Genomic DNA, 14,569 nt, shown 5'->3' with positions numbered 1-14,569 from the left:
CTGCCCCCAGACTTCTTGGTTGGGTATGGTACATTCCACCACGAAGTCAAATTCTCTCAACTCTGTTGCCCACTTAATCAGCCTCCCAATAGTTTCTTGAAGCCATTACCAAGGCTAAAGAAAACTTCTCAATAGTTGAATAATTCAACTCAGCCCCATGCAGAATTTTGCTCACATAGAAAACGGGTTTCTGGACTTTAAGTTCCTCCTTAACCAATACAGCGCTCAAGGTATTTTCTGGAAAGATTCATGTTTGGTTCGGGAAGGGATCATGGTAACGGCCAGGTACAAGTATAAGATTTCATTCAGAGCTGGCTTGGCCAACAACGGGGCTTGGACCATATATTTCTTTTATTCTTCGAATGCCTTATGGCTTTCCTCAGTCCATTCAACATCCTTAACCTTCTTCTAGGACTTGAAGAATGACAAGCACTTGTCCCCAGATTTGGAGATGAATCGCCCCAATGCAGCAACCCTTCCAGTGAGCTTTTGAACATCTTTGATAGTCTTTGGTGGCTCCATGTCCAAGATCTCCTTTATTTTATCGGGGTTGGCCTCGATTCCTCTCTTGGAGACCATCAGTCCCAAGAACTTTCCAGATCCCACTCCGAAAGCACACTTCGCAGGATTTAGCATCATTTTGTGGTATCTCAGGACCTCAAAAGCTTCCCTCAAATGGGTTACATGGCCAGTCTTTACTAGGCTCTTAACTAACATATCATCAACATAAACTTCCATGGTCTTGCCAATAAAATTCTTGAAAATCTTATTTACCAACCTTTGATAGGTCGCTCCTGCATTCTTGAGACCAAAGCCATAATAAGATAACAATAAACACTAAAGTCAGTGATGAATAATACCTTTGGGATGTCGTCCTTGTGCATGTTGATATGATTTTATCCACTGAATCCACCCATGAAGCTCAACATCTCATGTCCAGCAGTAGCATCTATTAATGTATCTATCCTTGGCAATGGGAAACAGTCCTTGGGGCATGCGTCATTCAAATCGGTGAAATTCACACACATCCTCCATTTTTCATTAGCCTTCTTTACCATCACAGGGTTTGCAAAACATTCTGGAAATTGTATCTCCTCAATGAAACCAGCCTCTAAGAGCTTCTCTACTTCTTGTTTAATAGCCTCTTGCCTCTCTGGAGCAAAGCTTCTTTTCTTTTGCTTCACTGTCTTTCGATTTGGATCCACATTCAGCTTATGAGTGATCAGTTCTGGGTTTATGCCTGGCATATCGGCTGCTGACCATGAAAACACATCACTATTTTCTTACAAAAATTTCACCAAATTCCCTCTAAGGGGCTCCTCTAGTGTTGCTCCAACGAAAGTCACTTTTTCAGGATCCTCGGGAGCCAAAGGAATCGAAACCAAGTCTTCTGGTGGCTTTCCTCTTTTCTCATCATTATCTCAAATATCCAGGTCTTTAATAGGAAGAACTTGCCCCCCAACTTCATCTGCCCTAAGAGAGGTTACGTAACAACTCCTTGCCATCTTTTGATCTCCTCTCTCTTCTCCAATCCCATTCCGGGTGGGAAACTTACTGAATGGTAGAAGGAAGGGACTACCTTGAAGGCATGTATTCATGTTCTTCCCACGATCGCGTTGTAAGTTGAACTAGACTTTACCACCACAACGTCTAACATCTGAGTTGCTTGTCTTGGTTCCTGACCTACGGTTGTTGGCAACCTAATTATCCCTTCGACAGGGCACTCCACTCCTGCGAATCCATATATTGGCATATCGGTCGGGGTTAGTTGAGAATCATTGTAACCCATCCTTAAAAAGGTATCATGGAGTAAAATATCCATCGAAGAATGGTTATCTATAAGGACCATCTTCACCGGGCTATTCCCTATTATTGGTGTTATGACCAGCGGGTCGTCATGATGAAATTTCACACCCTCCAAGTCAGAATCATCAAATGTCATTGTTACTCCTGTCCTGGCCCTCTTCGGAGCTTCCCCAACAATATGCATAACCTCTCTAGTATACGCTTTCCTGGAGTTCCTGGATAATCCAGCAGCAGTTGGTCCTCCAAAAATTGTATTTATCACAGGCCCTCGGGGTCGCGACCCTCCAAAGATTGCATTTATCACCGGTCCCTAGGCTGGGGATTTCGCCCATGATCGTCTTGGTCCCTCCTACGATCTTCAAAGTTCCTTCTCCCATTGTTATTCCTATATCCTCCTTCCCCAGTGTACTTGCTCAATCTTCCTTTTCGAATGAGGAACTCTATTTCATCTTTCAATTGCCTACACTCATCGGTATCATGACCATCATCCTTGTGAAATCTGCAATATTTTCTCTTATCTGGCTTGGTAGGATCAGCCTTCAGGGGTTTAGGCCAACGAATATCTCTTTCTTTCTCGATTTCCATCAAGATCTGGCTTCTAGGAGCATTCAACTTAGCATATTCAGTGAACTTTTGCCCGGGTCCTCCCTTTTTCGGGGTTGAATCAGGGTTTTTCTCAGTCCTAGGATACTTGTCTTTAGCAATATATTCCAGATCATTTTTTCGCTTCTTGCCTCCAGCGGGCTCGTTACTTACTACTGTCTTTCTCATGCTCTCCTCCACTTTGATGTATTTCCCGGCCCTATCTTGGAGCTGCAACATACTTTCAGGGGGACGTTTGGCCAACGACATCTTGAAAAAATCGTCCCTTCTTCCCTGTTGTTCCCTGTTGTAGTGCTATCATAGCAACATTAACTCGGGTGCTCCTAGGATGCTGGTTACCATCAGGCCTCGGCTCTTTACCAGCACGCCTCCTTCTTGGGGCCAAATCATTATCCGAAGATTCAGAGTCTCTCTCAGTATAAGGACCGGAAAATTCTTGATCCTCAGGGATAGGAGCAAAACCACGTGTATATTGGGGAGTCTGCCCTCGTGCTTCACTCCTATTAGCATGTCCACTTCCTCCAACCTCGGGGTAAAGGGGCATCCCATAAAGGGGGTTAGTGGTCACAATAGTTGAATACTCATACCAACGGGTCGAGAATTCACAGGTGTATGTAGTTGTTGGAGTTGAGAATTCGTCCCTTGACGAGCCGGGAGAATCGTCCCTTGAGGCTGAGGTTCTTTTGCCCCTACCTGGGCTCCTCCTTGGGTGGTGACATAGGTTGAATGCGGAGGTATCTCCATCTTTGACGAAATCGTTTGGGTCGTCCCCGCAGGTGTTCCTTCTTTAGGGGCGCTGCTTCCTCTCCGTGTTCTCGCCATGGTTGTTGTTGTATCTTCCCATAGATGGCGCCAAATGTTATGGATCATAACTAAGGTATAATAATTGTTGTATATATTACTAGGGTACGTGAGATTCGAGGCTCGATTTGAATGCGCTTGTGTTTCGTGACTCGTGACTCGATCTGCCTTAACAAGATGCCTACGCACCTTGCTGATTACCAAGGATCAAGTCAAAAAACGTAGTTCTGATTTGTGGGGTGAGACCCCTTATATAGGTGTTGGAAGTCCTTGAATTGGACTAGGGTTAGGATATTTGGTGGACAAGTCTCTGAATTAGGATGGACTTTGGAGTCCTAAGAGGTAGGAAGCTGATCCCTTATCCCACGAGGTTTCTTGGAGGCCAATCTACAAGGATTTATATCCCCACTAGGACTCATCTTAACAGCTGATTTATCCATTATTAATTAATTACGAAATTAATTAATATTCAGGGTTTTGGGCTCTTTCAAATGGGCCTAACTTTCAGCCCAATTCTGATATAATTAATGCGACATTAATTACATACTCAGGCCTTATTTTATTCCCTATCACAATACAACACAACAACTGAACGCACACACACGTGACTCACACACACGCGCACACTCGATTCACACACACACATACATGACCCACACATAGAGCACACATAAACACACACACGCACACCGCATAACACATATATACATACACTCACACACAACTGGAGGCCAAGCAGAATCCGGCCAAGATCGGCCGGAAAAATTCGCCCCAACCGGAGCAGCCACGAACGGGCAAGAGGGGAAAGTTCGGGGAAATAAAAACTGAAAAGAGAAAAGAGGGAAAGGGAAAAAGGGGAGGGAGAAGAGAACAGGGGAGAGGGATTGATGTTTGTTTGTAAAAATAAAATATATTGAATTATTAAAAACTGCCACATTTTAGAAAATAGGACACGTACCCCTTTCTAGGGCCCAGTCCCAAACTGATTTGCAAAATAACGAACAAATGCATGGGCAACCATACACTGGAAAAATACTGAAATAATTTTAAAAATCCTAAAATAATTAATTACATATAAAATAGAATTTTCATAATTTTTGAATCATTTTTGAAACTAATAAAAATACCCCACTTTAATTCACACAGAAAATCATTTAAAATGAAATAATTGACAAAATACCCCACTGCCTACCGGACCGCCGCCACGGCCTCTTACGCAATTAGTAAGTATCCAATCTTAAAATATTTTATTGAAAGAGGTCAATACTCGACACCCTTATAAACTTTATTCGCCCATTTACTTGGGCAGGAAAACCAAAACAACGTCATCTTTCTCAAAATCCAATACATTTATAAACCTGATAGTGGGATAAGTAAAACACTTAGCTATTCTGAACATAGAATAGCAGAAGAGTACTTGCATGAACATAATTATTTAATTCAGCGATATGTAAAACATTTAAATATTCTGAACTGCGAATAGGGAAAGCAATACTTGCATGATAAGATTCAAAATAAATATCACTTGAACAATAAGTGATGATAGGGATACTTGCCTTTGGTTTTTAGCAGTTAAGCACACTCGCAATAACACAAATATCTCATGATGCTTTCGCAAGACGTCACAATTTCCTATTCTTAATTCTTTGATATATCACTAATGCGGTTACTGCGGTCTGATATGAAATCTTATCCAACTTTAGTCTTGATCCCAACGTCTGGTTCTGTTCATCTCGAACAATCCGTATCTATCGAACTACTATGCAACTCTCCCTTTCTCTTGCCTTTGCTTGGTCTCACGCCCTTAATGCCCAATCCTATTATAAGCAAAAAGATACTACTTTAGTATCCTTCTGAAATGACTATCCTATTTCTACCCTTTCGCGATATATATATATATATATATATGGCACATTATATAGCACATAACAAGTAGCACACATTATAGTTTATAACTTACTACCAACTCAGAATATTATTTAACACGAGAACGCGTTACTTATGATAATATTTCTAAGAAAAATTCGGCATGACCTATTCGTAATATGGACAATACCCTGGATAACCACACCATAATCCATAAGTCATTTCAATATTCTTACCAATCTCAAACTTTAACATTTAACATGTAAAAAAATAATTCCGCCTTGACTTGCAGCTATACCATCAAAATAAACATGCCTTGACATGCAGCTAACTACTAAAAATTAAACCTCTCTTGACATGATTATCCAACTAACAATAACATTAACTCACAGTTATATAATTTAATATCACCAATTCAACTCGAGTAAACACTTAAATAAATCACCTTGCACATATATCACGTAGATTAGTAACTATACACATATTAAAATCACACTCTAATAATTAGCAACAGAACTCAATCTCAAATAGGCATATACTAACATGTATTTCCATAAAACACATCGTTGCTATCACATATACAAATAACACGAAAATGTACATGTGCACAAGTCAAGTATGTCATCAAGTATGCTAACTTAAATCTATAATTTAATAAACTAGAAAGCATATATCAAATCACTAACCAACACTTCTATACTATAGGTTCATATATTTAATCTATTTAACAATAACTAGAAATCACATATATGAGCACAAAACCATATGTCGAGTTATAACATACAACATAACTACCGAACCTAAAATTTAAGTTAACCAGCATCAGAAGAATGACATTTTACAACACCTAGATGAAATTAAACAGAAAAGTTTAAAACATAAAAGTTGTAGGATATTTCGTTACCTTTCCAAATTGGTAAGGTTCGCTAAACATGACCAAGTAACGAATTCAGAAACTTTAAAATAAACAGTTGTATAAGCAGATTCAACCCTATTTTCGCAAGTAACTTAGTATTTGAGACTTCTTAAATCATAGAATTGGTTAATGAACTATAAGTAAAAACTGTAGATCCTGAATTAAGCTTTCAAAATTGGTATAGTTCAAAATCATAGATCAAATAATGAATTTACTACGAATTTTTGAAGTCAGGATGTATCAAACTGAAATAACAGGACAGATTTTACAAATGGCAGATTTTATCATAATTGCAGACCGAATTTGGAAAAACACAAAGAATGAAAATTGTAGATAATTCCATTATATTTCCAGGGAGTACAAAATCATTTTCATAAGATGAACTAGTTAAAAGCTACAATTTTTACAAGAACTCAGCGTATTTCTAAACGGATTTGACAACACAATTCACAACGTCATTAGCCAAACTTATATTCATATAACCTCCGGATTACATATACTACCAAATCAATAACATCAATTATTCTATGCATAAACCTAATGAAGCATAAATTATATTCAAAAACTTAGATACAATACAACACAACAACCGAACGCACACGCACGCGACTCACACACACGCGCACACTCGATTCACACACACACATACTCGACCCACACATAGAGCACAGATAAACACACACACGCACACCGCATAACACATGTATACATACACTCGCACACAACTGGAGGCCAAGCAGAATCCGTCCAAGATCGGCCAGAAAAATTTGCCCCAACCAGAGCAGCCACGAACGGGTAAGAGGGGAAAGTTCGGGGAAATAAAAACTGAAAAGAGAAAAGAAGGAAAGGGAAAGATGGGAGGGAGAAGAGAACAGGGGAGAGGGATTGATGTTTGTTTGTAAAAATAAAAATATATTGAATTGTTAAAAACTGCTACGTTTTAGAAAATAGGACACGTACCCCTTTTTAGGGCCCGGTCCCGGACTGATTTGCAAAATAACGAACAAATGCACGGGCAACCATACACTGGAAAAATACTGGAATAATTTTAAAAATCCTAAAATAATTAATTACATATAAAATAAATTTTTCATAATTTTTGAATCATTTTTGAAACAAAATAAAATCCCCACTTTAATTCACACAGAAAATCATTTAAAATGAAATAATTGACAAAATATTATTTTTTGAAATTTATAAATCCTTATAAATATTTAATGAAATTATAAATCGATAAAACTAATTTCGGAAAATACACTATTTAATAGAAATTAATCACTACAACAACCCCTAATAAATAGGATTTAATAACACAGCTCGACAAACAGATAAAAATAAAATATACAACCTCTCTAGAATATAACCACATAAACATATAATCACCAATATACACATAATTTCATATCCGAGAATCATGCCACACATGTTTTTCAACTAACCATATATTTTACTATAATAATGAACACGTAATACAAATCGCGAAAATCCCGGGCATTACATACAGTGGCATCAACGCCTACAGAAAACTGCGGAACATTTCCTATCCGCTCGCGAATTGGGAGCTTGGTCCTGTTCATCTTGTATATCTGTTGTTGTGTGATGAAAGAATAAATCTAGGGTGACCAACAAGCCCACCAAAATAACATGTATAATAATTAACAATTCAAAAATGAACCAAGTTTGATATCTTAATGTGACGAAGTCATAAAATATTCAGTATATATATACATATATACTTCTCAAAATCTTTGAAATGCTCTGACATGTATAATATACACAGAGTTCCAGTTTATCGCTGTATAAAATATCGTTGCAAGGTGATCTCATATATCTAACTTTGTCTCAACATTTTGCTGAAAATCTTAGTCGTGCATAAGATAATCATTAACTAGATATAAGTTGAAAAGATGAAGTTACAAGATACTCCAATATACTTATATCTTTTCCGAATACTAATCGAATTACCACCGTTCAAGCTATCATCAGTTTCAAAATTTTATTACGTAGATGAGACTACAAGATAAGACTTGCATAGATTCAATCTTTGAAATATCATTCAAAAGAAATGAATTTACGAGATACTTTAGTAATTCCCGATATATATACACTTATATATATCTCATACTTTCCTTGAAAATCTCTGTTATGAAAAATATAAACAGAGTTATAATAGCCAATAAATTTGGAAATAAGAAACATTGGCATAAACCCGATATCTTGCTGATCAGGCAAAGATACCCATTAAGTAACCTTTTCTACTATAGATGGATAAATTTCTCGCCGGTCATCACCCTGGCCGCATTAGGACCTCGCGCTAGACCGTTACCCGGCCACTCACGCGTGGATGGATTGTCACCCAGCCTCTTACATCTTCATAGACCGTACCCCGGCATGTCGCTTATGCCGACTCAATTAGATGGACTTACTTCCCGAACATTGGGCAAGTAATCAAATTGTTTTCTCAAAACAACAACCTCGTTGCGAATATAAAATACACCACAGAGCCGGATCCCTTAGATTTTTCAGCGAGTATTCAAGTCCCCTTCGAAAGGAAGATCTTAAATTTGGAAACGAGTTTTGGGATCCGCTCTAACTTTTAAAATCATTTTGAAGACTCAAAAATATTTAAAAGAATGTTTAGAGTAATGATGATTTAATAAAATAAATCAGTCCTGATATATTAGAAAATAACTAAAAATTATTATTTAAATAATATTCCCATAAAGGATAATATTTATAAAAAAAATTACCATTGGGTCCCCTATACTAAGGGTATACGCAACTACTGCTTATCTCTAGCATAGGTATTATGCAGTTTATAAGCATTTGAATTGATAATAGAATATCAAGATTTCACAACATGCATATATATACCATATCAACATGCTCCAGTATATCGCAAAATTTGCTAATAACAGTCATGCACTTATCTCAAGCTAATGCACCAATATATTTACATCACAACAACAGTATAACGGGTAGAAAACTTGCTTGAGCGTTCCGGGGTAGGCTTAAGCTTAGAGTGGGTCCAGTAACCTATGAATAATAACATAAGCCGGAATTAGACCATGGTTGCTCAAGAAACTAGTCAAAACTCACTCATACTCTAACGGTCGCTTATGGTTGCTTATACACATGGCGATTTGCATTAATCGCTCGCGTACCCTTGGCTCCAATAATTTTAATAAATTAACCATTACGAATTTTAAGGCAAATCTTTTGCGAATACTCTACCAACTGATCAATTAATCTTACATAATCTTTTCGTAATCCAGTTAGTCTTTTAAGGGCCTTAAACAAGGTTTCAAAGTTAAGCGAGGGGTAATGGTTCGCTCGCGAAATGCTGTTACTTCAAATGGCCGTTTCTCCTAAACCGTACATCGGATCTAAGAGAACCACATACCAAAACGAAACTTATGACACGATCTAGCTAAACATGGAAAAGTTACAGATTGGTAGTGAACTTTCTGTCCCAAACACTAAGTACAAGCATTTTAATGGAAACAGGCATTACGACGACTATGTTTACATGATTACCAATATTTATACTACTCCAATTCCTTACCAATTCACTACAACCACCCAACCATCAAAAATACATCAAACACAACTTAGATCAAGGCAAAGTCAGTCCATAATCTCAAGTTTCCAACTCATTCAACCACAAACATGATCTACTATCTATAACTTCAGATTCATTAACCATTAACCAAGATTCATATCCAAAATCACCACAAATCCAACCAAACCATCTAACATACATGGATCCATCTATATATATATGGATATTTCTATATATACATTAATCCATCCATAAATTCATCAAAACTCAAAGTTCAAACTATAAGTTAAAGGTGAGAGTTGTTTATACCTCCTTGAAGCTTCCTAACACAACCCAAAAGCTTTGAATGCCTAAACTTGATCCTTGCTTGTATAACCTTAACATTTCATAAAAATCAAGAAAACTAACATTAGTTCTTGAAAGTTACTATTCATCATCACTTTTGATGATTTGTTTGCCTAGGTTAAGAATGGAATTTGGCTTCCAAACTTCTACCATGCATTCACTAGTAGGTAAGGAAGCTATGGTAATTACCTTGTGATTTTTGAGCAAGAGAAGCTAAGATTTGCTTTTTGAAAAAAAACCAGCCGAGAGTTTAGGTGGGTAAGAAGAAGAGAGCTTGCTTGATTCTTGAATGCTAAATTTTGTGAAATGATTTACTTGGCTAGGATTAATCCTTGGTAAATATCTGCATTTAACTTTAATAAAGTGATGACATCACCTCCATTACATCATCACAAAGACACTTGTCCAAACCTTATAGTTGGATGATGTCACAACCCACTAATCCCATCTGATTAGTGCTTAGCTACTTGGCTAATGGTCGTTATCTATTTTACGGCTCGCTTAACTTTCGTTCTCGTTCGTCGTTTGGGGGATCATATCCGGGATCTTATTATTTGGGTTCCCTTAAACCTTTCTCAATATTTTATATTCCTTTTATGATCCTCTCTTATAATCCTTGAATTTAAATTCTTTTAATCATGTTACCTTATACTCAATTTTTTCGGTATCTGGTGGATTGTCGGGAAAAATTAAAGTGTCCAGATTCGAATTCTAACGACCTTTACATACACTCATTTACTTTATGGAATACTAATACGATCTTAGAATTTCAATAACAGTACTCCTATATAGCGTGGTCTGATAATTTTCATTAATCAGCATCATCAGCAAGAAGTTACTATTTATCAGGGTTTCAAATATTTCCAAAAATTGGGGTTATTACAGTGTTGATACAGTGAAGAATGGCAAAACAGAAGCAAAAACATTCTAAGGCAGAGAACTCATCACTCTGGTCGCCATAGAGGTGTAAGGACTACTAGAGAAGCCCATGTGGTCGCCATAGGGGAGTTAGAATAAATACTCATCCTCAGTCGCCACAAAGTTATTTCCTCTGTGTAACCTCTGTGGTCGCCACGGATGAGTTAGTGTGATCTACACTCTCTGGTCGCCATAGAGCTTCCCTCACTAGGGAAACACTATGGTCGCTACAGAGTAGTCGCCATAGAGAAACACTCTAAGGCAACACAGTGGTCGCTATAGAGCAACCACTCTAAGGCGACACAGTGGTCGCCATAGAGCAACAATACTAATGCTGCACAGTGGTCGCCTTAGAAGTCTCTGTACAAGGATTAACACTGTGGTTGCCATAGAGTACTTGTGAATGTCCAGTGAATTAAACAGCAGCAGTTCAAGGATATTTATGGACTCAGATGTGCCACCTGTCCAAAGGATTGAAAGTCTACAAATGCAGCAAAATGAATACAATTCATTTTAGTTATCTTCTTCAGCTTTCAACAGAGTGTTTACGGGAGCTCCATTAAAGAACCTCATTATTAAGCTTGTAAACATAGTGTTATTCTGCTGAATTTATTGTAGCTAATCAATTCAATGATTAGATTGTAGCAACCTCAAGGATTATATTATTAAAACAATATATTCCTCGAATTGTTTTGTGTCTATTTTGATTCCGCTCTTATAAAGAAGAACTTGTAAACGAATCGAAAAAGATTGTAGGTATCGTATTCAACCCCCCCACGATACTTTGGGACTAACAGTGAGGACTAGAAGTGCAACTGCAAATAAATGTCTACATGCATGCTTTCTTTCACAAATTGAGCCTAAGAAAAATGAGGAAGCTCTATTTGATCCTGACTGGATATGTTCTATGCAAGAAGAGCTAAATCAGTTTGAAAAAACAAAGTTTGAAAGTTGGTTCCTGCACCAAAGAATAGAAGTATAATTGGAACAAAGTGGGTGTACATGAACAAAATGGATGAAAATAGAATTGTAACAAGAAACAAAACAAGGTTGGTTGCAAAAGGCTACTCACAGGAAGAAGGAATTGATTATAATGAAACTTTTGCTCCAGTTGCAATACTTGAAGCAATAAGGATCTTTCTTGCATTTGTTGCACACTCAAACTTTAAAGTGTATCAAATGGATGTAAAGAGTGCATTCCTAAATGTTGAGTTAGAAGAAGAAGTTTATGTGCAACAGCCACCTGGTTTTGAAGATCCAGAATTTGCAGATTTTTTCTACCAACTTCTTAAGGCTCTCTATGGATTAAAGCAAGCACCTAGAGCTTGGTATGCCACACTGTCAGAATGTTCGCTCAAACATGAATTTACTAGAGGAACAATTAACAAGACTCTCTTTTACAAGCAGCATGGTGGTGATATGATCGTAATTCAAATCTATGTGGATGATATCAACTTTGATTCTATAAATGAAAAACTAAATCAAAGATTCTCAAGACTCATGCAGAGTGGATATGAAATGAGCATGATGGGAGAATTAAATTACTTTCTTGGACTTTAAGTCAATCAAAGAAGTGATGGAATCTTCATCAGCCAAACCAAGTATGTTAAAGACTTATTGAAGAAATTTGGAATGGTTGATTGTTCACCTGCATCAACACTTATGTCTACATCTACAAAGTTGGATGAAGATAAGAAAGGAAAAAGTGTAGACATTTCAGGTTATAGGTGAATGATTGAATCTTTGTTATATTTAACTACTAGTAGACTAGATATTATATTTATAACATGTCTGTGTGCAAGATTTCAAGCCAATCTAAAAGAATCACATTTGATGGCTGTGAAGAGAATTTTCAGATACTTAAAGGGAGCACCAAACTTGGGATTATGGTAGCCTAAGGGAACTGGATTTGAAGTTGTTGGATATACAGATGCAGATTTTGCTGGATACATGGTTGATAGAAAGAGCACTAGTGTAAGCTGTCAATTTCTTGGACAAAGACATGTAGCCTGGTTTAGTAAGAAATAGCAATATGTGTCAACTTCCACAACTGAGGCTGAATACATAGTTGCTGGAAGTTGTTGTGTTCAAGTGCTTTGGATTAGAAATCAGCTAATGGATTATGGCTAAAGTTACACAAAATTTAAATTATATGTGACAATACTAGTGCTATATCAGTTATTGCTAATTCAGTAAATCATTATAGAAAAAGCACATTGATGTAAGGTACCATTTTATTAGAGAACATGCTGCAAATGGTACTATTGGGCTTATTTTTGTTCCAACAGAATAACAATTAGCTAACATTTTAACTAAACCTTTGTATGAAGCAACTTTCACTATAATTGTTGGTAAAATTGGAATGTTAAATTCTTCATCCTAAAGGCAAGAACTCAGCTAATATGTTGCAGCAGATTAATTTCTAATAAATCAAAACTAATTTGATTTAATTGAAAATTAACTAGAATATGAGCTATAAATATTTCAGAAATCTCTGGATATTTATTTTTCAAAATTCAACTTGGAATTTTTTAAATTCTAAGAAAACTGTTTAACTGTTAATTTACATTCTCAATATGTAAAATTAGCATAAGACAGAATCAAAAGCAATAAAAGCATATGGAGAACTGAGTTCTCGATAAGTCTAATTCACTTCTCGACTAGTCATTTTGAGACTTCTCTATATAGGTCTCGATAAGTCCTTTTTTTGACTTCTCGAAGGACTTCTCGATAAGCCACAATATGACTTCTTGATAGGTCATTATAGAGATCTTGATATATGTTAATTCATAGAGTTCTCTACAAGTATCCATTATAAGACTTCTCGATAACTCGGAATTGAAATAATTTAATTCAATAAATTATTTTAGTAAAATACTTTTGATATAAAATCATTCTAATTATATTTTGATTTATTCAAATAAAAATTGGAAAAATTCAGTCCATTCAGGACAAACTAGATATTTATTTGACATCTTAATAAGTCATTTTTTAGTTCTGGATAAGAGTCAGAAAAATGACATATCGATATGTATCTATTCTCACATGTGACTTCTCGATAAGCAAATCCCAACCGTTTATTTCTACTTCTCGACAAGTCACTTACCTTTTTCTCTAAATACCCAGACATCTCGAAATAACCCCTCTTTTCGCTTTCGAAATCTCAAGTGACCTAATTTTTGCAAATCTTAACCGTTCTCTCTCATTTCAAACATTTTCTTCTTTAAATCTCTTACCCACTCCAATTCAAACACTTAAAATGGCATCAAACAATATTAGAGCTGTTATCCCTAAGGATGGAACCAACTACCTGGCTTTTACAGATGCAAATCAAGCTCCTGACAGTTTCAAGAGCTTTGTCAAGTTCCTATCTGAGACATTCTTTGCAAGTGCTCTAACTGCAAATCCAATTATGTATCTGGATGTTCTCAATGAATATGGAACTCGGTTGTGGTTATGACAGTTGTAAATGAGAACAAACCAGTATCCATGGTGGTTAACTGCTCAATTCAGAGCCAACTGGTGGAATTTGCTGAGAATGATGTCAACCTGGCTTTGGGCATTCCTACTAACAACTTGGTGGAGGTTCCTACTCAACAAGAACTAGATGAATTCATGGACTTCATCAACTATAGTGAAAGAATCAACCTTACCAGCTTGAACAAGAAGCATTTGAGGAGGGAAATGTCATTCATATTTGATAACATTGTAAGAGCTTTCACATTCAGGAAGACAGGCTATGCAAACATTTC

Source organism: Apium graveolens, chromosome 2 (genome assembly GCF_009905375.1).
Source record: "Apium graveolens cultivar Ventura chromosome 2, ASM990537v1, whole genome shotgun sequence".
Taxonomy (NCBI): domain Eukaryota; kingdom Viridiplantae; phylum Streptophyta; class Magnoliopsida; order Apiales; family Apiaceae; genus Apium; species Apium graveolens.
Note: the sequence above shows the minus strand (reverse complement) of the source record.